This window comes from Camelus bactrianus, chromosome 4, assembly GCF_048773025.1.
Source record: "Camelus bactrianus isolate YW-2024 breed Bactrian camel chromosome 4, ASM4877302v1, whole genome shotgun sequence".
Lineage (NCBI taxonomy): Eukaryota > Metazoa > Chordata > Mammalia > Artiodactyla > Camelidae > Camelus > Camelus bactrianus.
In genome coordinates, this window is record NC_133542.1 from 17281580 (window position 1) to 17308732 (window position 27153).

The 27153-nt window shown below is 37.4% G+C and overlaps 1 non-coding gene across 3 annotated transcripts in view; it reads left to right on the plus strand.

The window, feature by feature from the left end:
• The window catches only part of LOC105071281 (uncharacterized), a 109952-nt gene that overhangs the window by 4379 nt on the left and 78420 nt on the right, over positions 1 to 27153 (plus strand). For 2 of the 3 annotated variants that reach the window (XR_012506335.1, XR_012506334.1), the window contains exons 2-3: positions 6692 to 6735; positions 9376 to 9487. This is a non-coding gene — a transcript (uncharacterized LOC105071281). Of the gene's footprint in view, positions 1 to 6691; positions 6736 to 9375; positions 9488 to 13145; positions 26952 to 27153 lie in introns of those variants that run through there. The other variant, XR_012506333.1, reaches the window with a different exon arrangement.

Genomic DNA, 27153 nt, shown 5'->3' on the forward strand with positions numbered 1-27153 from the left:
CCCAAAACTAAATCCTTCCGGATATGTTTTTGGAACTAAAACCTCTTGGTAATGAGACAAACGGATAAATACACCCACGTCTGGTGCCTTGTGGTCATTCTTACACATTCATTTAGGTCTTTCAGTGCTTGCAGTCATCATCCCCACAATCTTCATTCCATGCACTTTGCAAAAAATGAAGCTATCCACTGCAGAAGTGATGCATGAGTGATGAGGCATGCCTCATAATTCAGAAGCAGCAGCAGCTGGAAAGAGAAAACAAAGGGGAAAATTATGATGACTTTTAAAAACTAAGAGTTACAAGGAATGACTAAATTTGCTAAGCAAAATCTTGAGATAATAAAGGTTCTCAGTTGTGATGCAAAGAGCTGGTTGAAGAAAACCTGCTTCTGGATTTTTAATGTTCAGTCCTTGTTCATGATGGATTTAATCACTTCAGTACTGTGCCCAAGACAGATTACATACCCAGTCCTGTACACAGTCTCCATCTCCAGGTAAGAATGGTCTGAGGTCTATGTGACATTTCTGCCTTGGATCCACCTCCCTGAAATAGTCAAGAGTTTGATGGAGCTATTCTCAGCCCACTAGCATCGTTCTCCAAACTTCTTTAGCCTGAACCCCCTTAATATACAGAGGCAGTTCTTCTAATAAATTCTACCATAACTTATATAACCTATGATTAAATTTCATACAAAATAACATCAAAAAAGGAACCAAAGAGAGATCAGGCCAACACAGGACACATGATTTGAATTCTCTGATTCCTTTCTTCTCTAAATTGCTTTAGCCATACTTTTCTTTCTGAGCTACCGTTAGAATCAAATAAGATGATGCTGAGCTGACAAAGTTCTTGCCACATAACTAGGCTCTCTATAAGTGATAGTTATCATTACAGTCAATGAAAGAAATACTGCAGATGGATGAGTGTTCATCCATGGCCATTTGCAGCTTTATTTCAGAATATTTCCTTAGGCAGATTTCTCTACTACTTGCCTCAATATCAGGCTTGATCTTGTTATAAACTCATGGACTTTTCAGTGTTAATTATTAGTTACCAGCACACCTCCTGTGAAATACAATGGTTTTGGTTTATGAAATTAGGCTTGCTAGAGAAATATTTAGGAGATGTGAAATGACTTTGCAACTTGATGCAGCTAGCAGGGAGATTGCACAATCTTAATTCACAGGCGCAAGCACACACACCCACACACCCAGGAAGTGCGGGGGTCTTGTGGAAATCAGTAGCTTATCTATTATGTGCACTCCGGAGCTGTAAACAAGACCATGTGAGGACTCAGCTAGAATGCTTCCTCTGAGTCAGTATTAAACAAACTTCCGAAATGTTAGAGAAGGAAATAAAGCCACTGTACCCTAAAGACACCCAGGACAGAGAGCTGGGAATATAGAAGTTGTATTCAGCATTCTGTCAGAGACTGATGCAGTAATTGAAGTAAGTTTTGTAATAAAAACAAAATGCTGCTTAATAATCAACAGCTAGCATGAATTAGAATAGGTTGTATAGAAATAGAAAACAAATTATGGTTATCAAAAGGGAAATCGGGACAGGGATTAATTAGGAGTTTGGGATTAACAGATACACACTGCTCTATGAAAAATAGATAAGCAACAGGGACCTACTGTATAGCACAGGGAACTATATTCTATTTCTTGTAATAAGCTATGATGGAAAAAATCTGAAAAAATATATATGTATATGTATAACTAAATCGCTTTGCTGTACACATGAAACTAGCATTGTCAATCGACTGCACTTCAATAAAAAATTAAATTAAAAAAGGGAATAGGTTGTAATCTCCATACAAAGTGCCTTATCAAAAATTTACATGACTTAATATGTGGAATGGCAAAATTTTAAAACACTTTTGGTGTTTTACTCCATGAGAATGCTAGCACAACCTTCTGTTTGGTGATAACACTAATGTAATGGTCTCTAATGTGGTTTTGGTTCCGAATGAATCAGAGGCAAGGATCTCGTCAATGGTGAAAATAATAAAACACCAGCAAATCACAGATTTTCACATACAGCATAGCATGATGCCGTGGAAAAGACACAGGCTTTGAAATTAGAAGTGTTCCATCTCTGCGTTTTCAAGTTTTGTGATCGTGGGCAAGTTAAATCTTATTAAGATTCCATTTTCTCATCTGTAAGATCATGATATTCATGAGGTTCTTATTAAGGTCATATTAGATATTAGCTGAGTAAGCACTTGGACAAATATGAAGAGCTCTACGAATATAGGATATTACGATTTACTGCTTTAACCTGTAAATGTTCTCAGGTCAACAAAACAGAGTTAGAAATCAAGTTTAGAATATCCTGGAACTGTTTTTGCTTGACGTAGGTAATGAGTTCTAAAACTTATATCCCTTTTGAGCTGCAGTATATTTTGGTTTTTAGGAAGGAAAAGAGGGGTATCACCTATAACTGAAAATCTGCAGTTAGAGCTGAATGCAGGGAACACAGCTATTACTTACATGTAATTTTATTTCTGAGTCTTAGAAGACCAAATATAGAAATCACAAATCACAAATTAAGAGGAAATAGTTAAAGTACTTTAATCCTTACCAATGTCCACAAAGTAGGATGTTTCATTAAGTACTGTCTGGGTGCTCAGACAGTAAAGGACATTACCATTTCCGGCAACCCAAGGCTTGACCTTACACTTGGACTTCTGAAGGTAAACTTCCGGAGAGGAAATTAAATACAGAAAACCCCTTCCAGTTTGGAATACCAGTTCTTCCAAAAACACTGAAAGAAACATTTAGACTAAATTAATTTTTTAAATTTTACCCTAAAAATATTAAAACAGAAAGGCCAGTATTTTTTGAAATTTATTTAGAATAGGAAGGAAAATCAAAATCAGAGATGTCCAAAATATTTTTTTCTTTTTACCTGTGCTCCCATAAAAATATGCTCTAAAGTACAGTAAGAGTTCCTCTTTCCATCCCTACAATATTTTTACTTAAACCCTTAATCTCCAGGGCTTAAAAATGAAAACATTCAACTAAATGGAGAAGAAAGAACTGTAACATCTTAATTTACATCTATGACATATATAAATCAAATTAAATATAAAATTTGTTCACTCTCTTTTCAGTTCACAAGCTGCTCAGGATCCTTCAGACTTACTTTCTTCTCCAAGGTGTGTGTACCTCCTGGGTTTAGTGGATACTCTGAGAGGTCAAACAGAGTCCATCCTTCAAGCAGATGAGATGCTGTTCTATTTTTAAAAGACCTCTAGAGAAGGAAATTCCACAAGCTTCCCCAGTTACACATTCCAGTGTCTATCAAATCTCACTGTCTGAAAATTTTTCCTTTTCTCTTATCTAAATCCCTCATGCTGTAACCTAAGCCCGTTGCCTCCTGTCTGGTCCCTAACGGAGATGGTCATCATCCTTCGTAGATCAACCTCCTCACACAAGGCACTTTTCAAATTCTCCAAGCCAGAAACCACTTGATTTCTAACTCTCTTTATCACAGCTCTTTAATCATTATCATTACTCACCTATCATTTTCTTCCAAGTTTTCTTCCTCCAACCTTGTATTGATTTCACATATCCTTTAAAAATAATGTTTTTAAAGAAGCAAAAGAAATGAAAAGTGTTCAGTAACTTTACTACACTTACACCACCTATTTTAATTTTTTAGTTGTCACCCCTACATACATATATATATATACATCATTGTAATCATAATGTGTAATTTTATTGAATTTATTCCGAGTTTTAAAGTTACTCCCTTAGTATCACAACCCAGAACATACCTAGAATGAGCTAGCTTATCATTATAACTTTGATGATGTTGATATAAAGTTCATGATTTGAAGAATTTCCTTCTTCACTCAGTAGAATTAAATGATTGATAAGTACTGAAACACTCTGCTAAGGAGTCAAAGCATTTAACATTCAGTCCTTGCCCACAAGCAGGTCATAATAAGACACACAGCCAATTAATTAGGATGAAAAACATCTATATAGATGATTCCTGCATCTACCTATACTGTATGTACCAGTACAAACTCACAGGGTTGACTGAGAGAGCTGGACCACAGAGGAGGGCTGACCCTGGAGAAGCCAGGATGGGGTAGTCACCCAGCCAGTGATCTGGAGGGGCAGGAGCTCTGGGTGAACTGCTACAGTTTCCACTATCTACCAGGAGGCCAGAGCACCTAGGAGGAGATGCTCAGTCCTGTCCAGAGTGTAACTGGGCCTCTGTCTACCAGGAGGAAGCTGGTCAAAGACTGAACTCAGTGGCAGCTGCTTCCTGAATCTCTTCTGGATTATAAGAGCTTTGGTTACCAGAATGAAATGGCACTTTTGTGCAACTAGCAGGGGAAAAAAGGATGGTTAATAGGTTAGGTGGCTCTGGGGTAAGAATTACTTGAGGATTCACTTAGTAATTGATGAAACAAGCTAATATCATCAAGAGAGCAAAGACCTGAAAGGAAAAATTGGTTTTAGTCCCATAATGTCCTTGAAGAAATCACTTCAGATCTGATCCCCAGTTTCTTCAACTATAAAAGTAGCTGTTAGTTATGGTGTAGTCTATGATTTAGACCCCAGGAAATAGTAAATATTAAAAATAATGCATTGTATTTCCAAAAACCAAACATATAGTTATTTGAAGAAAAAATTGCTCATTTTCACAATATATGTATATATATATATATATATATGAAATACACAGATATTATGCTCTCAACAAGTTTAGTTTTAAAAATAGAATCATGGTTTTAAAATATTAAAGGAGTTTACAGCTTAATAGATTTTGAGTACAGAGCAAAAGAGCTCAATCATTCATCCATGCATTCAGAAAATTTGATGATTGTTACCTGTATGAGGCTCTCTGTTAAGTACTGTCAATACATCGGAGAACAAAATTCAGGGTCCCAGAAAGAAAACAATGGCATACTTGAAACAGATAATTAAAGAGCATTTAATGAAGGATCTATTAATGAGAATGTGGACAGCATTAGGGGAAAATGGAGCATCCTGAGGCTGGCAACAGCTAGGAAGAGAAGCCAAATAATTCAACTTTATCCCCTATAGGCCTAAATCATCAGAGAGGAAACAGTCATGAATTGAAGAGCTGTAGCAGAGGACTGCTTGAAAGAAGCTATGACCTTCAGTAGAAAAATGCAGCTACCACTAAACCTTTCCTCCTGCCCTCTGATCTCTACTTAAATGAACTCAGTTGGAAGCCAGAGGGCAGGGAAACCCAGTTGAGGCAGCTCTTAGAAGTCAGCCTCCCAGGATACAGAGCAGAATGAAGAATTTACAGCACATCCCTGCTTGTAATAAGCATATGGTTCTGGTGGCAGAGATATTAAACAAGTAAATAAATAAAATAATTTGAAGTAATCACAAGTGATCTGAACAATTTAAAGCAAGGATGTAACTGAGGAGATGAAGGTCCCTCAAAGGAGGTTTTTTTTTCCAAAGAATTTAAAGACAAGAAGTAACCAACTATAAAGATTAAGAGGGAGCATCCTAGGCAGAGGAATAGCAAATGTAAATGTCCTCAGGTAGAGGGACTCTTGGAGTATTTGAGAATTGAAGAAAAGGCCAAGTACTTCTGAAGCGCATTAAGGCCAAAGACAAGTATAAAAAATGAGGTCCGAGTAGTAGGCAGTGCCCGTATCTTGTGGGAGGTCAAGGAGATCAGGGAGGCCATGGCAAGGAATTTGGGCTCTATTTTAGTGCAATGCACAGCTATTGAATGATTATGTGCAGGATAGCAACTTCATCCTGTTTACATGTTCCAAAGATCACTTAGGCTGTGGAGTGAAGACTGATATTCAAGGGCATAAGAATAGAAGCAGAGAAACCAGTTAGAAGAGCATTTCAGAAGTCCATTGAAAGTTGATGGTGATTTGGACTAAGATAGTAACAGGGGAATTAAAGAGAAGATACTGTATTTTTAGAAGTATTTGCAATAGAGGATGAGGAAGAAGGGGGAGGGGGAGGAGGAGAAAGGATGACTAGATTTTTTCCACTTACACATAATGTACTTTTTGTAAGTTATATAAATAACTTGCATTTCTCTAAACATATTCATGCATACTTCTCTGCCTGCAGATTTGTAGTTTTCTCTTTCAGGAATGTTCTTCTTCTGATACACGTATCTAATCTAGATAATTCATTGTTCAAGACTCAGGTCTAGGAGTACTTAAGGAGATGTCCCTACTACCCTGGACTGAGTTGGCCTTCCCTCTTCAGAGCTTCCCACAGCAACCTCTGCCTGGAACACTTACCACCTTCCTGTTAACTTGGGTTTCTCTATCACTATGGGAACAGAGATTCCTCATGGACAGAGACTGTGTTTTATCCATCTTTTAAACCTGTGTGCTCATTATGACTTCTGACACCCAAGTGGCCTATTAAATGAATGAAATAATGAAACTGTTTAGTAGAAATGGGGTCACTTCACCCTGGAGAACGAAGGATAGTTTTCATGAAGGAATTGACATTTGACTTAGATCTTGAAGGACAGTCAGCATTTGGACATGCAAATATAGGAGAAACTCTCTTCTCAAGAATTGTATGAGCAAAGGAGCAGAGTGAAACAGAATGGAGACCAGTTCAGTGTGGCTGGAATATGGAATCTGTTGTGGGGAAAAATTTTAAAATAGTGTGCATTCAGTCTAATGAATCTGTTTTTATTCTTTAGACCAAGAAGAGCCACTGAAGATTTTTAAAGAGATACATAACAAGGTAAAATCTATTTAATACTTGAGTCTGGTTCTAGAAATGGCTGAATATTTGATTAACCCTCCCACAGATAGCCATTATAAACTCTAAACCAGGATGAAAAACAATTATATGAAGGTACTTGAGAACAACCAAAAGGAGTCCAAGGTGGAGGTGGTTCAACCCTTGAATGAAGGCAATTACAGTGAGGTTTACTTTTATAAAGCTTTTCTTCTGAGGACATCTCTCAGCCCATATAGTGCATGGTAGGTGAAGTTCATAAAGAAAGTCACTGTCTTTCTGACTTGAGGAGTCAAGAGAAGGAATTCAGGGATGCCAAAGTGACTCGATATCAAACAGAGAAAGCCCTGAAAAGGGGGAAACCACAGAGAAAGCCCCCAAATCTCCATGTAAACTTCCTTCAAATCCTTGGCTAACTACTGAATGATGTACACATGGAGGAGACTACAAATGGCCCAGCAAAGAGCAACCATTGAAAGGCTAAAAAACTAAGCAGAGATTTCAGCTGATGCCCCTCTTCCAAAACAAAGTCAATATTCTTGTTGACAAAGGTAACAGACCCCAAAATCTCTACAACAAACTATCTTCAATGCCTTGTATATAATAAAAAATCACTAGAAATTAGAAGAAAAAGGAAAATGTGACCTAGAGCCAAGATACAAAGTATTCAAGACAAAACAAACTCTGAAATTACCCAGATGTCATAGTTAGCAGAAAAAGACTTAAAGCAGCTATCATAAATATGTTCAAAGACTTAAGAGAAATTATGACTGTAAAGAGTGAACAGATGTGAAGTATCAACAGAAAAGTAAAAACTATTTTTAAAAAATGAAAATTCTAGAACTACAGCATATAATGTCATAAGTGATAAATCCCTGAAAGTACTTAAAAACAGATTGAAAATTTCAGGGGGAAAAGGCAGGGAGCAGGACAGGGAACTTTAAGATCTATTTGCTAAAAGAAAAAAATACTGAAAAATATTGAACAGAGCCCTCATGACTATGGAATAACATCAAGAACTCTACATGCATATAATTGGAGTCCTCCATGGAGAGGAGAGAAAAAATGAGAGGGAAAATATTTGAAGACATAATGGCCTAAATTTTATGAATGCATTTAAAACATTAACCTACATATTTCAGAAACTCAGTCTTAAGCAGGATAAATATAAAGAAAACTACACCTAAGCACATCATTATCAAACTACTGAAAACAAAGAGAAAGAGAAAATCTTGAAAGCAGCTAAAAGGAAACTAATATATTATACAGAGAGGAACAATGATGCAAGTAATGTCTGACTTCTCATCAGATGCAATAGAGACAAAACACAATAAAACATGTATAAGCATGGAAAAATTTTTTTTAAAAGGCAAAAACAAAAACTAAAAAAACTATCAAACCAGCATTATATATTCAGTGAAAATAGCCTTTGAAAATGAAGATAAATGGACTTTTTTGGGATGAACGGAAATTGAGAAAATGTATTACTCAGCTAGTCAGCCCTAAAAGAAGTTATTCATATTGAAGAAAAGGATGTCTGATGGAAACTCATAGTCACAGTAAAGAATGAAGAAAAGTAAGTAGAAATGGTAAATATAAAGACCATCTCTTTTCTTTCTTCTTCTTTTAGTTTATTTAAAAGACAACTGAAAAATTTAAAGCCATCCAAGAATTACAAAACATCAACACAGAGATCAGAACCAAACAGCTGACCTTCATCAAGGCACTTTATCTGAAAATTCAGAACACTAGGGACTAAAGAAGATTCTGTAAGCTTCCAGAGAGGGTGAAAAAGCACATGTAAAGGATTCTAAACACAATTGCTCTGGATTTTTCAATAATGACACTGAAAACAAGACATTCAAATATTTAAAGAAAATAATCTCTAACCTGTAATTCCATATCTAGTCAATCATGTAGGGGGAAAAGAAACACTTCTTCAGATTTTCAAGGAGTCAAAAAAATTACCTTCTATGAATTGTTTCTAAGACTATTGAGGAAGTGCTTCAAGAAAGAAAGCATAGGGTGTAAGAAATAGTTTCGGCACATACGAATAATAAAGAAAAATCTTAGGAGGACAGCTGTACACCAGATGCAGAAATAAAAACAGACTATTCATGGAGAAAAACTTCAAAATAATCTATTTTTAACCATTTTTGGGCTACTCAGTGGACCCTTTCAACTGACAGCTTAAGTCCTTGTAGAAATTCTATTTAACTATTTGTTGATAGTCCTTCCCTTTTATTTCTCCATTGTTTCCCTTGGCATATAACAGGGAAGCCAGAAAGAAACACAGAATAAAACAGGGTAGAAAATGGAGGACAGAGATACTGGGATTTAAGGACCTTTTTTTAGCTTGGGTTTTCCCAGAAGTAGTGCCTCAAGCAAGAACTTGTAAACAGGGAGCAGGAGTGAGGGAGTGGGAAAAGTGAGGAAAAGTGGAAAAGCAAATACACAGATGCATTATTAAAATCTCTATTGCAGGCAACTGGTGCTCAGTGCTGCCTGGAATCTTCTAAAGAGGATGTAGAATACCTTTTGGAATTGTTTACTTGAGGATTGATGATTTTTTTTCCCCTATAGCTCATATCCTGCATTCGTTGAGCTTTACTTTGAGGCAAATAAATTCCTATATACTTCCAGACTGAGCACACCAGCTGGAACAGAGGGCTTCCCAAAGGCAACTGCGGCATTGGAAAAACCTGAAGGCAAAAGCACAAAACATCAAGTGCTGGAGAGGATATGTCAGCATGAGGTAAGCCAATCTGCTCACTGCACATGCACTGACATTAGAGACAAGGCTAAGTGGATGTGAGTCAGGAGTCCAGCAGTGGTTCATACAGCCAATAATCTTTGCACCACTCAGATACACCATAAGTCCCATGTGCCTCGAAGCCTTCAAGATGGTGGTCAGCCACGGTCTCTACATGTGACTTAGCAGATAAGGGTTAATACAATAAGCTGCAATTAGGTTTGTGTTGCAGGAAGATTACACTTGAGATACTGAAGAAGATGAATTAGGCAGAGGATAGAATGGTGAAATATGGGAGACCATTATGGAGACTTCATCTACAGCTGATTGTGCACTACTGCAGTGTCAGTGGGGATGAGGGAAGGAAAGAATTAATGAGCTATTTGAGATAGTGACTCAACAGAGGAAAGTTGAAAAAAAAAAGCTTCACATTGATAATTTGCTCAAAGATATCATAACAAAGTATCCAGTTTTAGGTGTTACTTGTCATTTAGTAGGGAATAAAGAGTTTGTTGATGGAATCAATGTGGTTTCAAACATAGGCCAATGAATGGATCATGAGACCAGTCATAGTATATGCATTGAAAAATAGAAATCAACTCATGTGTTAACTGTGGTTATACTCGAGGAGGTGGGTAGAGGATGAATTGATGCGATTTTTCACTTTCATTTTCTAAATTATTATCTTTGTGGCATTTTATCTTTCAAAATGAGATGATAGTCAATTTTAGGTTCTAAAAATCAGAGGCAGGGAAAATGAAGACATCAAAAATAAAAAAGGAAATAGAACTCCCTCCCTATAAACACATGTATGCAACAAAATGGAAAATCTTGTCTCTCATGCCAAGAAAAAAGTGATGTTAAGTACTTGAAAAAGAGAACTTTTGAAAAATAACATAAAGGAAGTTTAAAAATAATGTGTGAAAAGAACTTCTGCAGAAATGAACCAAATGCCACTGAAATGCTGAAAGCAATGAAGTCCTATCACTTCGTATGATGGTGATGTAAAATGGAAATGAGTAAATAAAAGCCTTTAGTTTCAGAGTTTATAAGTTCTGATAGGTTTTGTGCTATCCTCTGCATCTATTTAGCTATTATTGGAACATTTATCAAGTTCTATACTTACCTGTTTTTTCTTTTGTGAAATTTATATTTCTCCAAATACCTAGCACCCCTTTTCTTTTTTTTTTGCTCAGTGATACATAATGAGCAGCTACTATGTACCACTCTGCTAGGACTGCTGACACTGTCATTAGTAACATAGACATGATACTTGCCCTTCTGATGATTAAGGCCTAGATTTGCATCTGACCTCAGCACTTATTTAACAGTATAACGTCAAGTAATTCACTTAATCTTGCTGAGCCTCAACTTTCTCATTATTAAAGGTAGAGGGGAATATTACACACGCAGAATTGTGTCAAGGTAGATATTGTTCATGCCTTCACTAACTCAATAAACACGAAGTTCTACATGTCTGTTATGTATATGCTTTGTGAATCAAAACTAATGTCAGTAGTGTGACTTAGTGTTAAGTGTATTCAATGAACTGAGCTGTATTTTTTGCTTATTGGTTTGTTTGTTTTGTTCAAAAAGCTTTTACGTGAATTCAGTCACCACCAAAATGTCATTTTCTACTTCAAGTAACCGTCTCAATGTCTAAATCCAACATGTAACTTGTAAATCTGATGGAGTATAACACTTTATTTCTAAATAGTCAAATAGACAACCAACAAAACTAGAAAGCAACTTGAAGCAAGAAGAAAAATAATGAGTAAAGATATCATAGTGAAAAGCAGGAAATTTAGAGGGATGATTTTTAAATGTGCTATCTCAGAATCACTTACATTCACTGTTCCTTATTTGCATTTTTAATGTGAGGACTACCTCAACAAAGCCAGATACTTTACTGATAATCAGACTATTGCTTGGCGTTCTATTGATTGGAGCATTTCATAAGATGACTTAGCATGAGATGTCTGTGATATTTATGTTTTGATATTTGTATTACCTGATTTTTGAGACTAAATCCCACATAAATCTTTACATTATCATATATAATACAAGCAATAGCCATGGCAGAAAGTTAATGGTATAGAAGCTGCACTCATTTTGCTGAGAACAGCAAATTCAAAGGAAGAGAAATATGTTATTATAAAGCCCACAACTTCCGTCCAACCTCACTTCTTTGCATATATCGGTGTGATTCATTATACATAAACATTTTTATACTGTTTGCTATCTGCAATCTAATACCAGCCCTTCTGCTTGATTAAGGCATTATTATAAATATGTGTACATACATATTTTATGACCTCATGAAATTTGAAAACCTGTAACATGTACCACCTGCTCTCTTTATCACCATGTCAATTTCATGACTGACAACCAGAAACAGGAAGTGAATGTGTATAGAAAATGCAGTAGAATTAGTGCTAAAAATCAGGGGACAGATAAAATAACTTTAGAATGAATGGAGTCTCCATGACTTAAAGTGAAAGGTACTGCACATAAGCACTCTAGCTAGTTGATAAAGTTGTTTTCTACAGGGATGCTGGGTTAGCAATTCTGATAGTGCTCGTTGTATATACTGGAATTGGCAGATGGTGGGAGCAGGGTTTCTCACTGTTGGAGTGGGAGCATACAGATCAGCCAGTGGAAGCTAAAATGTATGAGGGGTAATGGATTAGAGTTGGAAACAAAGGTGTGAATTCGTGTTTAGGTTGCTTTTGATACAAGTGATTACACAGAGAACTATTTATGTATGTGTCTATATGTACGGCTTAGCACATACATTACCTTGCTCTGTCAGCTAAGAGGTCCTAGAAGCACCTGCAGGTAGTAGCAATAAGCATGCCTACTGGCTAAATCTTGGTTTCTGATAGCAGAAAACTAACTAAAGAAATCAGGGCTCCTTAGAGATATGGTTGATTCTAATGCTGAGGGAGGAAATGTGCAAAATAAGCCTGGAGCATCTTGTAGTACCAGAAATGAAGAAAGTTCTTTAAAAAAAACAAACAAAAAACCCCAGAAAACAAACACCTGTATTGATAGAGGTATATCAAATAGATCCAGGAGCCAACTGAAAGAGCTCCCAATGGCCAAATCTGAAACAATTTGAGCAACAAAATAAAGAGATGTATTAGATTATAACCCAAAGTATAAAAGAAATATCCATGAGTGTATACTGCTATAAATAATTGAATAAATGGGGAAGTAGAGAAAAATCTCCCATGCAGAAGAATTTCAATTAATTTATGTAAGTACTCCATCCTCAAGGAGAGGGAGAATAACTTCCCATTCCTATTTATTCATTTTTTAATCTGTTGAGATGCTTTTTTTTTTTAATTTCACCTTTTTTGAGGTATTAATTGACATCTATGACTGTAAGATACTTAAAATGTACATCCTGGTGATTTGATATATATATACATTGTGGAAAGATTCCACCCATTTAGTTAATTAATATATCCAACAACTCATTTATTATTTTCTGATTTGGGTGAGAGCATTTAAGTTCTACTCTCTTAGCAAATTTCAATTATACAATATAGTACTAGTAACCATAGTCACAATGTTTTACATTAGAGCCTCAAAATTTATTCGTCTTATAGCTGAAAGTTTATACCCTTATACTAACCTTTATGTCCCCATCCCCTAGCCCCTGGCAACTACTTTTCTACTCTCTGTTTCTGTGAGTTTTGACTTTTGTCCACCCATTCCTTAAATGTGGACTTCACATAGTAACTTCATTGCAAAGCGTACAAGAAGGAAAGGAAGAAAGAAGAGTAACTTTACAGTGGACAAAGCTGACAGACACCGCCCTAGCCAGGTGTGAAGGTCAACATCAACAGTGATACGTCATTTGATAGCATGTATCCTTGATACGGTGTGATGAAAATGGTACTTTACTTCTGTGGTCTTCCTCCCAAATATCCATAACCTCAGCCCAAACATGAAAAAACCCCAGAACAGTTCTACTAGTGGGGCATTCTATAAAATATCTAATCAGTATTCCTTAAAACTGTCAAAGTCATTAAAATCAAGGAAAGTCTGAGAAACTGGGACAGCCAAGAAGAGCCCAAGAGACATGATGACTAAATGTAATGTGTCATTCTGGATGAGATCCCGAAACAGAAAAATGATGTTAGGTAAAAACTAAAGAAAGCAGAAAATACAGACTTTGGGTAATGATAATATATCCATATTGGTCCATTAATTATAATAAATATACGGTTCTAATGTAAGATATTAATAATAGGGAAAACTGGGTGTGGGGTTTATAGAAACTCTTTGTACTATCATCTCAATTTTTCTGTGAGCCCCAAACTGTTTCTAAAAAATAAACTATTTGAAAAAAATCAGTAGACATTGAAAAGGCATTTGATAAATTTAAGTATCAATCCCCTTTTATTTAAAAAAAATTTTTTTATTAAAAAAATTAAAAATAACAAGATACTTCCTAAACATGATATACTGGATAAATTTAAACTCAGAAGCTTTGGAAGAATTCACAGAGAAAATTGTATGTAGATTAAGTAACTTACAAGTTTCAAAATAGGTCTCTCAAAGAGAGAAAAATAAAACCTGAAAAACCATCTTCAAAGGGAAAACAATAAACAAAGGTTGATATTCTGAATCAATGTACAGCCCTTATAGATTTACTTTTTAAAGAATACTCCATTTCAAAATAGGCAAAAGCCATGTGAAGGCAATTGATAAAAGAGGAACTAAAAGTGTTTTAAAAAAAGGGAAATTATTTTGTCTCACAGCAAATCAAAGAAATAAATAAAAATTAAAGTATAAAAGAGATATGATACTGTTCTCTATTAATTTTCAAATGTATAACTTTAAAATGTATATTAAATTTCAAATGTATAATTAACTTTCAAATGTATAACTTGCAAATTATATAATATATAGCTGGTGAGATATATATATGTATATGTGTATGTGTGTGTGTGTATATATATATATATCTGGTTACAGATAATCAAACAATAGCCTCATCAGACAAATCCTGGTGAAACTGTCCACGGGTGTGTAAACTTTGAGTATATGTTTACAAGAGCCTTACAGTATCGTTCACATGTGACTCTAAATAAAAGTCTGTCCTCAAGGTTGGCAAACTGTTTCTAGAAAGGGCTGGAGAGCAGGTATTTTAGGCTTTTTGGGCCCCGTGGGCTCTGCTACAAACACTCAGTTCTGCCCCTTGTAGCATGACAGCAGTCACAGACAATTCTGAAAATGAACGAGTGTGGCTGCGTTCCACTAAAACAGACAGTGTGCCAAATTTGGCCCATAGCTTGCCAACCCCCGATCTCTCCTAAAGAATAATGAAAGTGAAAGAAAATGCATGAAACAAAATTACATGTACTTTATGAGTTCAACTATGTAAAAAAAGTATTTGTGATGAAAACATTAGCAGAAACAGCATTAAAATGTTAACCAGATTTTTTTTCTTCATAGTGAAAAGTGGACTTTTTCCCATCCTTACTCCTGCAATTACACTTTTTTGCGTATTAAAAATAAGAAAGATCTTAAAGCCAGTTTCTTTGAATTTGTATTTTATTAGTAAGTTAGAGCTTCCCAGACCTGTTTAAGATTTGAAAGTATTCTTGTGTTATTTATGTACATTCAACAAAATAATCCAGTTAATCTTCATCCAGTTCTCTATAATAACGAGCTTCTTTTGACATTTAGAAATTATATTTTGAAATATCACTTGCTTCTAATCAATTCAGATTCTGATTCTGCATCTACTGTTAGTTACTCACGAAATGTTTCACTTCTTCCGGAGCTTCTTATCCTTTATGGGGATCGCCTAAAGCCACAATATTGGAAAATGTTGCCTGTTTTTCTAAAGCTCTTTTTAATGACTCGTGTTCTAATAGCCTCTGTTGAAGTGACAAAAGAACCACTGTTGTTAGGAGGGATGTACAGTGCATTACACAAGTTTACCCTGGCAAGCCGCAGGCCCTGATCTGCAATCCTGTGTCAGCACTTTTCAGTCCCACTCATATGGCTACAGATGGGTGTGTGAGCTGCTCCAGGCTTCTCACAGGGCCAATGAAAACACGGAAAACAAAGGCCTTTATAAGCGCAGTGCTGACCACAGTCCCTGCAGTATTGCTAAAATCACATTTTTCTCTTGACTTTCCATATACAGAATACCTCTCACCTGAGAGAAATCAGATTTCACGCACAGCCTAGGACCTAAGTTTGTTGTTCTAGTGAGAGTGTGTAATTGCTCCCTTTGGAAAAGGGAAAATGCATCCTTTTTCAGCCTTTCTCTATGAACTTTCAAAACAACTCAGGAGCTCTCTGAACACATAGGATGCAAACTGTGGATGACAAGTTGGCCTAGAGCAAAGGCATACAACTGGGTTGACACTACATGAATTTAGAAAAATGAAAAAATGAAACCATATCCGAGACCATTCGAGGGAGAGAAGGAGGTGCTTGCTCGGCTTCACCAGCACCTGGGACACCACCAAGGTCATCATCCCCTGGCCTTCACCCCATCTGTTATTCTCTCTCAGAAGGACATGTGTGCTATTATAAGAGTTAGTCACTATATTAGATTTAAATGTACTTGTTTTTGTTTGCTTCCCTCCCTAGAAATTTGCTCTTTGTGAAAGCAGAGACTGTCTGGGTTTTTGTGGTGGTGGTGGTGGTGGTCTGTTTTCCATAGTAGATGTATGATAAATATGTGATGAATGCTTCGATGAATAGCAGACTAACTGAGTAGAAACACTGGATTACTTTGGATTACTGGATTACAGACAACGTGTGTTCTAGTCTGGCTGGACCATCAACTACCTAGGTGTATTAATGAGGTTCCCACTGTGATAATGCTGTGTGACACCCACCCCAAATCTTATTAATTTACATTAGAAAGCATTTGATCTGCTCTCAAGTCTGCAAGTTTTCTGGGGATCTGCTAGGTTTGGTTACAATCAGATTGGGGTCAGGTTGGCTTCACATGTCACTTCATTCTGGCACCAGCAGCTGCTCGGAGCATGTTTTCCCAGTGAATGGCAGAAGCAAGAAGCGGATGATGTTGTCCGTGCTTCTTCCATCCTACTATTCATGTGCTTTTCAGGCTAACCCACACTGTGCTCTGCCTTACGCCAGCCCACGCTTGGTGACTCACCATCCTGCCCTACTGTCTTTTGTAGAACAGTTTCATCATCCAGAGAAAAAAGCCTCTGGCTACTACCACCACTCCTGTGGACTGCAATGCTTTGTCCTGAAGTTAATTTTTAACCCCAGGCTCTTCAGAAACTAACTTGAACACCAAGATCTGGTACCAGTGGTCTGCCCCATATTTCCATCTCTGCTTTAGGTAGCTTCCTGAGTAAGCTCTTCACAAGGTATGGCTGCTTGGGCAGAATTTTCAGTCCCTCATAATCAGCCTTCCAGTTTACAACTGTAAAAACAGCTTGTTATCTCAAATCAGTTGTTAGATTACTTGGCTCTTGCCTTCTTCTGCCAAAAGCTTTGCTCTTCTAACTGTATGATCTAGCTCTTGCCAAATTCTCTAACCCCCGTCTCACACCACTCTCTCCTTTGCTCACCATCCTCCGAATCTGCTTCTTTTTATCTCTTCAGTGTGTCAAGTCCTTTTTTTTTTTTTTCCACCTCCAGGCCATTCCACTAGTTTCTTCTTCCTGTTCCTCAAATGTCTGCTCATTCTCAAACTTCACTCTCATGCTGAAATATCACTTTTTGGAGATGTTTTCTCTGGCTATTCTATCTAAAACAACTTCCTCCCATTCTTAGGCTAGTTCTACTGTTTATTTTCTTCTAGAGTCATTTATCCATTTCTTCATTTACTAATTTATTGGGTGTCTCCTTTAAAAAGTAATAATATGTCTGCCTAGTTCAATAATAGTCTCTGCTGCTCGTACAGTGCCTGATACATACAGTAAGTGTCCAGTAAATATGAATAGAATGAAAAAATAAAACTTTGGGCTCAGGCCTTCCAAAAATCTTCCTAAGTTTGGACTCTAAGCAGGGAATGTAGAAACACTTGCCTTAGTTGCCTCTTAGTGCTGGTGTCCCAGGCCCCTGGCTCTGTGACCCAGATTTTTTGCCTGGGTATAGAATACTGACACAGTATTCTAATATCTCTTACTTTGGGCATTGGACTTAGCTCCATAGTTCTGGTTTCTAGACTCTGTTTTTAAGAAACAGGGACTTAGGGTATCAACTGGTCTTCTCCCTTGCTCTTCCTGAACTTAGCTCTTGTGTGCTATTATAATAACTGTTGTTCCTACCTGTATTAGATAACAAACACAGAACTGACCCCAGACCTGCCGAAGTCCTCTTTGTCTAGCTGAACTCATGTCCTTCTTATCTCTTATTCCTGTCTTTCCACTCTAAATCTTCCTTCTTCTGTTTCTACCCTGATCATGGCATGACTATAAGTATGAGGAAGGGGTTAATGTGACACATTTTTAAAAGCTAATCATTCCAACTCACAGGAGCCTCTCTATTGGTGGCTTGTGCAAAACTCTTAGTATATTTGTCTCACTGGATACAATAAACGTCCTCATCAATAATTAGTGTGTATGCGTTTGCCAACTCTAATATAGATAGGAGCTAAATCTGCAGCATTTTCAGCTTTGGGTGCTTTAAAACAACTTTCAGATACAACTGAGACCACTTATAGCATTTACAGTGGGTATGCCTTGAAGACTCCCCTCTATAAATCTAATTTTATCACTTTCCTGAAAATTCAGTGCCAATAAAGCATTTAAGAAAAGCTACTGTGAGTTGCCTGGATATTTTCCAAGCTCTGGATACCATAGTTAGTCACATGGAATGTGGAATGGGCTAGACATCTTGGAATTGTTCTTGTTTAACTGGTGTAAGCGATTGACCCACTAGCTTTAATAATCATTATTTGTTTAACAAGTTCCTGTGAGGAAAGCTATGCAGTTGTCTTGTGAAGTAGCTTCTTAAAAGCCTTTTATTTTGTCTGGATATGATAAGGATCATTGCATGGTATGTCTAACTGATGACTTAGCGCTCTTTCAGTGCATAGAGACTTCTATGGGAAAAAGAATTAGACAATAAGGACCAATGACTTAATACATGCCATGTTTCCAATTCAATTTGCTTTGATAAAAATCAAATAATCCCCAGGAACACAAATATTTATCTACAGTCATTGGACAGTCTGTTAAAATTGGCATTCTCGGTACCTCCAGAACATTCATTTGTCCTTTATACGACCCACACATTGTCAAGAGGTTAATAATGTTGAAAAATTCCTGTGGTGTTCTTAGTTTTTGTGCTATCTGGCAGAGAAACATCAGAATCCTTAATTTTCTTTTCAACATAGCATGTTCTTTATTCACAATCAATGCTCCTCTGTCTTAATCAACAAAATAGGAAACAGATTTTAAATTTCTAAAAGCACTGTAAATTCACAGCATTTTTCCTTTGAAGAAAAATGTTTTATAGGACTACAATGAAACATGAAAAGAATTCATATGATCAGAAGACTAAACAATTAAAAGCATAATACTCTGTCCTCAATGGAATAGTCCAAGATTTTAAAGGCAAGCAGGTATTATTAAAGAGTTGGGTAAAGTAATTTTTAAATGTGATAGCTTTTATATTATGGAATATGTTTCAAAATATGATTCAACCCTAAATAAAATTATATACCACATTTCCAACATAAAAATTATTCTCTTCTATTTTGACATTGGTTTAAGTATTAACATTTTACCTTAGTATCAAATGTACTGGCACCAAGATAAAATGTACCTGAAAATAAGATAAGTTATCTACTCTAATAAAGCCATAGCAGATAAACCCTTTTATTGAATATGTCAAGTACATGTTAAATGATAAAATTTAGGACTAACTATAGAAGGACACCTTTATACTTTCACGGTTATTATCTTTATATACATACCTAGTGTGCTTTCAAACAAGACTTGAATAAAAGGAAAATTTATAATTTTTAAGACATGGCAATTGATATTAGTCGCCAAAATTAAAAACATAGGTGTGTCCCACTTTCTTCAATAAGTTTCAGATGCTTAGAAGAAAAGTACAATGAGAAGAAGACTTCTCAGATCAGAACCTCAATTCTGTTGGAAAACAAGTTGGAACCCAATCCTTACCCATCAGGGAGATGGGAGCCTTTATAAATAGTTGATTATAATAGATTCCCATTAGTCTGTAGGATTAGAATGTTGCTACTAAAAAGTAAAGCCCACCATTTGTGAAAGTGACTCGTAAACTAGGCATGTTTCCACTGTCATCTCCTGTCTCCAACTTCTTTCTTGGACCTTGAATCCCCTCCACCACCTTAATCTACCTTACCGCTGACTACCCTTCCTCTCTTCTCTAACACTATTTTCCCATCTCCTGCACCTCCGTTAAGCTGATCATGGCCAGTGAGCCCATCCTGATTAACCCCAACCAACCTTGTTCATGTCTATCCCTACTTAAGCACCACAGCTTCACTCGCACACACTGCTCCTCTATTCAAGGAATTTTGCCTCGGATCTGTGTTCAGCAGTTGTTCTGTGGGTGTGTGTAAGAGCTTGGGTTCTGGAGTCATTCCTCCTGGGCTCAAATCCCAGCTCTGCCCTAACTACTGTGAGGCGGATTAACAGACCCCATTAAGCCTCAGTGCCCCCATCTGTAAATTGAGGATTATAACAGAATGTACTTAACAGGGATATTGTGAGGACAAAATGAGGTAATTTAAGTAAAGCACACAATACAGTGCTGATAGAGGGTAAATACACAATAAATACTGGTCACTGTTATTCTCATATTTATTATTTCATCAACACAGAGACAATCCTCTTTGAGGCAAAGGCAAAGTATTTTATATTATTATGTATCATTCTCTAAGTATGGTGACTGCTCTACTTGAACTGAAATCCGGACAAATGATCCCACAAATCACATGCACTTATGCAGCAAAGGAACAGAAGTGGTGGGATGAGAACAGTACCAGCTGCTTCAGGATGGGAAAATCACTGTGTCTATGAGCCCTGTGCTTTGCTTTTTCAATAGATTGAGTCCTCAGATAAGAGCATGCCAGGTCTACACAAGCTAAATACAGGACTGGTTTGTTTGGGGTGGGATTCTGAATTTACAGGCAAGTTAAGACAAGTTGTTTTCCTTCCGGCGTGGGATGCATAAATATAGACACCTGTGCGGTGTGTTCAGTTGTTGCTCTTAAAGAAAACCTTATCTTCGTTTCCCACAGTTTGTTGTGAGGACAATAGCAGAAGAAGAACCTTCCCATTACCAGGGCTGGAGAGGCCAGCAGACGAAATAGGGCAGAAGTAGGCTTACCATCACATGAAAACTGAATCTGGAGGGGACCTGTTGGTAGAACTGAAACCGCTGTTGACAAAGAAAATGGTCCAGAAGGGACTGTGATGTCTAATGTTTGCAGTAGTTGTGTGAGGACAGACTTGACATGTGCTGTCATGGGTGTTAACTGATTTGTTTCGGAAAGTCCAAGCTTAAGTCTTGGAATCTCACCTGCTTAGTTGAAACTTAGTCAGTATTTTAAATGTGTGTTTATAGTATATAGGACCATGGCCTTTTAAAACCCTGCCATTAAAGTAACACAAGAGAGACAGGCAGACAGGAAAGAAACAGACAAGACAGAGAGAGACAGAGAGAGGCAAGTAGCTGAAGGGAACAAGGAAACAGCTCCAACAGGGCCTGGTTGTAACAGAATGGGCTTCTATGTTCTATAAAGGGAATTACCAAATAGGCACACCCCCTAGACAAGTGTAAATACAGCAATACATTCCAAAATTGAATACAAATGCTTTTTATTATCTTCTGTCTTTTATCATCAAGCCTGTGTTCCCAGTCATTCTGGTAGATAATTGAAAAATAACAACATAGCAAATTTCTTTCCTTGAGTCTCCATTTCCCTCCAGGCAGATGAGCTACAATACCCAGGGCACACACCCCATGTAGCCATGGACAATCATGTCTCTCAGGTAATCCAGGGCTCTTTTCCTGATGGTCCTGCCCTTTTACTGTCCTTCCCAACCTTGAGTGAAACCCATACACGTGCACTCATGGGAACATAATGGCTCCAGGTGGCCTTATGTTTTCACATTCCTAATCTTCACAGTCTTCACACTCTTCTCCTGACTTTGCTTTATTTTCAAGGTGAAATATCCTATTTTGATAGTTGAGTTATTGTTCTCTCTCATATTATGCTTTTAAAAATATCACTGCTAGTAACCAGTTAAAATTTGGTATTGGAAGAAAAAATATCCATCCTGTACTATGTTAAGAACCAAGGGCTGAAAGGTAAAAATATATGGTTTGTTAATCTACTCACTATCAAATACAGACACACCATAGTTTGTGGCAGGATTACATGGGGCATGAAATTAGGGTGGATTTACTGAAGCTGAATCTAGGTACCTAGTTTTTTATTATGCTACTTTCTCTACTTTAGTATATGCTTGAAATTTTCCAGCGTAAAAACTTTAAAAATTTAGGGACAATCTCAGAAAGGGGAAAAAGTGGTTTGAATGATGTCCTGTGATTTCAGACGACTGTGGGCAGCACTCCTGGGCTTAGCAGAGCTCCTGTGTTCCTCCCTTCAACCTTGGGAAGCTCGTGGGAGGAAGAGGGGTATTTATTTTTAGTGTGAGTTACTTCAGTGAGAGAGCGCCCAATTGTTTTGCTGAGGTGGTCCAGACGTGAAATGCTGTGTATTTGATTTTCAAACTAGATGGAGGCAGGATGCTTAAAAGCCTTTAGGCTTTGGCATTAGACAGACTAGATTCAAATTCTCCTACCTGTACAATTTAGGGGAAATTAGTAATTTCTCAGACTTTGTACCCCTTGTAAAGTGGGGTTACTGTCAGCCTACAAAGTTATACGTAAAGCGCCTACTGCTATGTCTGGCAAATAATAGATTCTGCATGTTTATTTCCTTCCTTCCTGCCATAGTTTCAGTTGCTTATCACATAATATGTTTAAGAAACTCCAAAGACTTTCTAGATATAACTTTGAAAACATTTTCAGTTCTCCAAAACACCAATAAGAGCTAGGCATATCCAGTCACTGAACATTATTAATTGAAGGGCTATTAATAGATGAGGAACCCAGGTGTTTAGACAGATTCAACACCAGATTATGTGGTGTATTAGAAAGACAATGAACTCTCTGTTAGGGACCTAAATTCTCATCTCCACTTTCTCATTAGGAAGCTGTGGACTTGGAAAGGAACACCTATCTCTTATCCTCAGAGGAGGAATTGTTCAAAAGCATTTTTAAGTTCATCACTTTCTAAAACATAAAGAATAATGGCCATAGAGACTGACATGTGAAACTAATAATTTGGTGCATTACTGTATTAAACAGAGATCAGTTTGGTTTTCTTCAGGTATGAAAACCTCCCTCATTAGAGTCTGACAAAGTAAAAGCACTGTGCAAATGTGAGGTTTTGACCCTGAACCAATAGCCTTGGCCAGAAGCCCCTGCAAATTGTCCTGTTGTGTGTTTATTGTCGTTTTTACTATGATGAAAGCAGGATTATGAATTTAATGCAATGCATTGAGCAGCTGCAAATTAACTAAAGTCCAGCACAGAGAGTAATTAAAGAGTATGGGAATTCAGGTGTCAGAGACAGCAGGCCCGGCCCGGCCCTGCCCCTTACCGCAGCCTTGGCAAGTTACTTCACATTTCAGAACCTCAGTTGCCTCTTCTCTAATAAGATAAGGCATATCTACATTTTGAAGTTTTAAAAAGTTAAATGAGGAAATGCAGGTAAAATGTTCCTGGCATTCAGGAAGTGCTCAAGAATCTATTTTCTTCATGAATTTCCACTTTTAGAAATATTACACAGCTTCTTATCAGTAACATTGATTTTTATCAGAATTATGTCAAGCTTTAAGTTTTCATGTTTAAGACTCACTCATCATTGTGTGTGTGTGTGTGTGTGTGTGTGTAAGTAGGGGGAGATTACACATTTTTATGGCTTTAAAAATGGCAAAATCTTAACAAAATAGCAAGAGGACAGTATTTAGTATAATTGAGCATTCATGGGGGCAACACGGGGCTCAAAAACAGACTAAAGGGATTTAAAGATTAGGTGACTCTCAGTAGGAAACTTTCCTCCATCAAAAGCCACAGATGTCTCTAAAGCCCTTCCCACCACAGACCCAGTCACAGCCAACTTGTGCAGGCACATTGGGCAAGACAATTTGTACATCAGCCTTGAATAACAGGAATCACACCGGCATGCCACGTATCTAGAAGATTCAAAGCTAAGATAAACATAGTCTGCACAATACATGCAAGTACAGTGGAAGAATCTGTATGTGAGATGCTACATTTGGAACAGTTGCTGAAGGAGACAGAATCCTCTTAAGTGGAAAAATCAGCAATGATTCAAGAAAATGACCCCTAAAACCTGGGCAGGGCAGGAAGTGACCGAGCACTCTGACACTGACATGGACCAGCAGGTGAATCAAAACCCAGACGACGGGAAGAAATAAACACACACACCGAACAACCGAGGCCAAGCATTCCCCAGGCCACATTTATCATCATCTTCGTGGAATGAAATAAAGGACAAGCTGCTATTAGTATCTGAAGCACTACGTGGTGTGTCCTGGCTTTGCTGTATGTAAATTAAATGTGCAAATAAATATGTATTGTTCCATTGTTTAGATTGAGTTTTTCTCAAGGATGGCCTGTTGTTTTGTTAAGAAAAATCATGTGAACTGGTGTGATGGCACCCGACATTTACAGAGAAACATGCCCATAATGACAGGTGGACAGAACAGGCCTTAATCCTCTTTGAGGGCACCACCTCTTACACATACACTACAAGTATTGATTCTGGATATTAGAATTTTCAGGCCTGTCACTGCAAGATGGGATTTAGAACAGTTGTGTAAGTTGGCTATCTTTATTTAGAGGCTCAATATAATCGTTGATGTTCCTAGAACAGAACAGACACTAGGCCTTTATTGACATAGAAAGAAAAGATTATCTTACTGTCTCTATGCCAAACTGAAGAAGTGAGTTATCTGCCTTTACACTTCATCTATCTCATAAGGCTTCCGTTTAACTCTTTATTTTTCTTCTTCCCTTGTATCCTCACAGTTTCTTTCCCCAAAAGCTATTCATCTTGTCCTCACTTCATGTCAACAAGGAAATCATTTAACTGATGAGGCTGGTTGCCCCAGTTTACTTCTTTTTTTTCCCAAGACAGACTTTCCCCACAATGGAATCCGTGCCAGAAAGACGGCTGCACAACCACCCCCACCACCCCCACCTCCTCATCCTCGGAGTAAGAAAACCCAGACATTTATCTGGACCTGCCAGTGCCCTTGCCTGAGAAAGCGTGAGCCTCTGAGACAAGAGAGGAAATGCTGTAGACAATAGCAGAAGCTGCACAGTCCACAAACGCTCAGCTTTTCACCACACCCATTGGTGGAATTTGTTACCAGTAAACACGCATTGCTCTAAGCACCATTATTTATTGCAGATTAAAGAGAAAAAGCATCTGCTTTTAAAGCCAGCTCGGCTCCACAGATGAAGATTGGATAGTTTTGCTTCTCTGAGCTAGAAACTAGACAGGGTAGCCAAATACTTTGAGCACATTTCTCTCTTGAAACTGCAAGATGGGCAATTATTTCAAATCTTACTGTAAAGTAATGAGGGCAGGGAACATGAAAGAAAACCATGGAACACTGTTTGGAAATTTTAAAATGCTCTAGAAATTATAAGTACAAGTGAAATTTTAGTGTTTACAGTTAGCTTACTAAGTAACAAGAAATGTTTAACCTAGGTAAAATAACAGTGAAAAGAATAATGAAGAATAAGGAAAAGAACGAGGTACCAGCCATACTCCACATCCTGAAGAGGTCCGTCCTGTCTTACCCTAGCCCGTGTCCCTGTTGGTGCAGCTGCTTTAACTCTCAGAATGTCCAAAATTCTCTCAGGATCCCCTTCCCCGCTTCTATAGTATCTCTCAACTCAGTCTGGTAGCCTTACATCTGCCTCTCTCCAGCTGCTGTCTAAGGATGAGAGACCATTCGATCTTCCCAGCTCTCAAACATAGCTCACCTCTGGAGTCAGTGGGGCTCCTCTGGTTTCATGTTCTGTAGCCTATAAGCCAAACTGACACCCCTCCCTGTCACTCTGGAACCTGGTCCATTGCCTTAAGCCTCCAGTTTTTTGGAAGAGAGTCAAATCTTGACCTTCCTGCTTACTCCTTACTCTCTGAGCTTCAGTTTTCTCATCTATAAAATGGGCTAGTCCTAGCCATTCCAAATGGTTGTTAGGTTTAGTAACACTTCATATAAAACACTTAGAGCAAGGTTTAAAACATATTATGTACTCTATAAAGACTGATATTAATAACAAAAATAATAATTATACTACATTGGAAGTCAACAATCCCATATTATGAAATAAGTACAAACTCTATAAACAAAAAGCTGTTCCCCTATTGCAAAATATGTACTGAGCCAATAAAATTCATAGAAGTCAGTCAGAAGATTTTTAAACATTATATCTAATCTTTATAAATATCCCATGAAATATTATGAGCCACATTTTTCAAATGAGGAAACTGAGGCAAGAAAGGACTAAATAATTCACTCAAGGCTAACCAGCTGTAATGTCTTAACCCTTTTCTGAAACCAGTCCTCTCTGACCCTAGAGCCATGCTCTTATTTTGCTATTCTGTTCCCCTAAGATTGAGGTATTTGCCTGTATCAGTACCAGAGAAGTAGACAAAAGGCTTCTGCTGTTGAAAGCCATCCCTATTCAGTTTGAAGTGCCCTAGAGAAAGTTTTCATGGTTCAACATCTCATTCAATGAATCCACCATCCTTCCCCTCTAGAACCCACCCTTTTAAAACCATGATGGGGTCAAAATTGGTCTTCAGCTCCTCCCGCCTCCCCTCCTAACTCTTTCTTCCCTACTTTCCCTACCCAAAAGATCCTCAGTGGATCTACGCAGAACACTCAATGCCCTTAAATTCCCCTGCAAAAAACACAAAAGCACCCCCCCAAACCATCCTTTCCTCTAAAATTATCTCCCTTCTTCCCCCATTAAAGCGCTCATAAACTCAGCACCTCTCTATGAGCTGTGAGAAGGGGAGGCAATTTAATGAAACCGATTCATCCTTAAGATTGACTATGTGACAGTGTCCCAGGCACACTTTACTTCTTTGTAAAGAAAACATTCAGCCCCAATAGGCTAAACATTTGTCCAAATGTTCAAAAGATAAAATTTCTTGTGTTGTTTAGTTTTTAAGTAAAAGAGATCAGACAATGTAAAGGACAGATTTGATGCAGAATGCCATTCTTCTAGGCTCAATACTTCACCTTCAAATAAAAAGCTACGACACATCCTTCACATTCTGACTTGATCACTGTTTTCTTTACTTCCCAGCATTCACACCTTCCTTCCACACGCAAGTATACCTAAAACACAAGAATCAAAAGTTTAGTTCACTACTTTTGAAAGAAGATCAAATCTTGATCTCAACCACACCTTAGTCAACACATTCCTACATTGTATATTTTATCTTTTAGAGTTGTTTTTTATTATTTTGAAAAGAATACATGCAATGATAAAAAAAATTAAACATGCAAGAGAGTATACAGTAAAAAGTTATTTTCTCG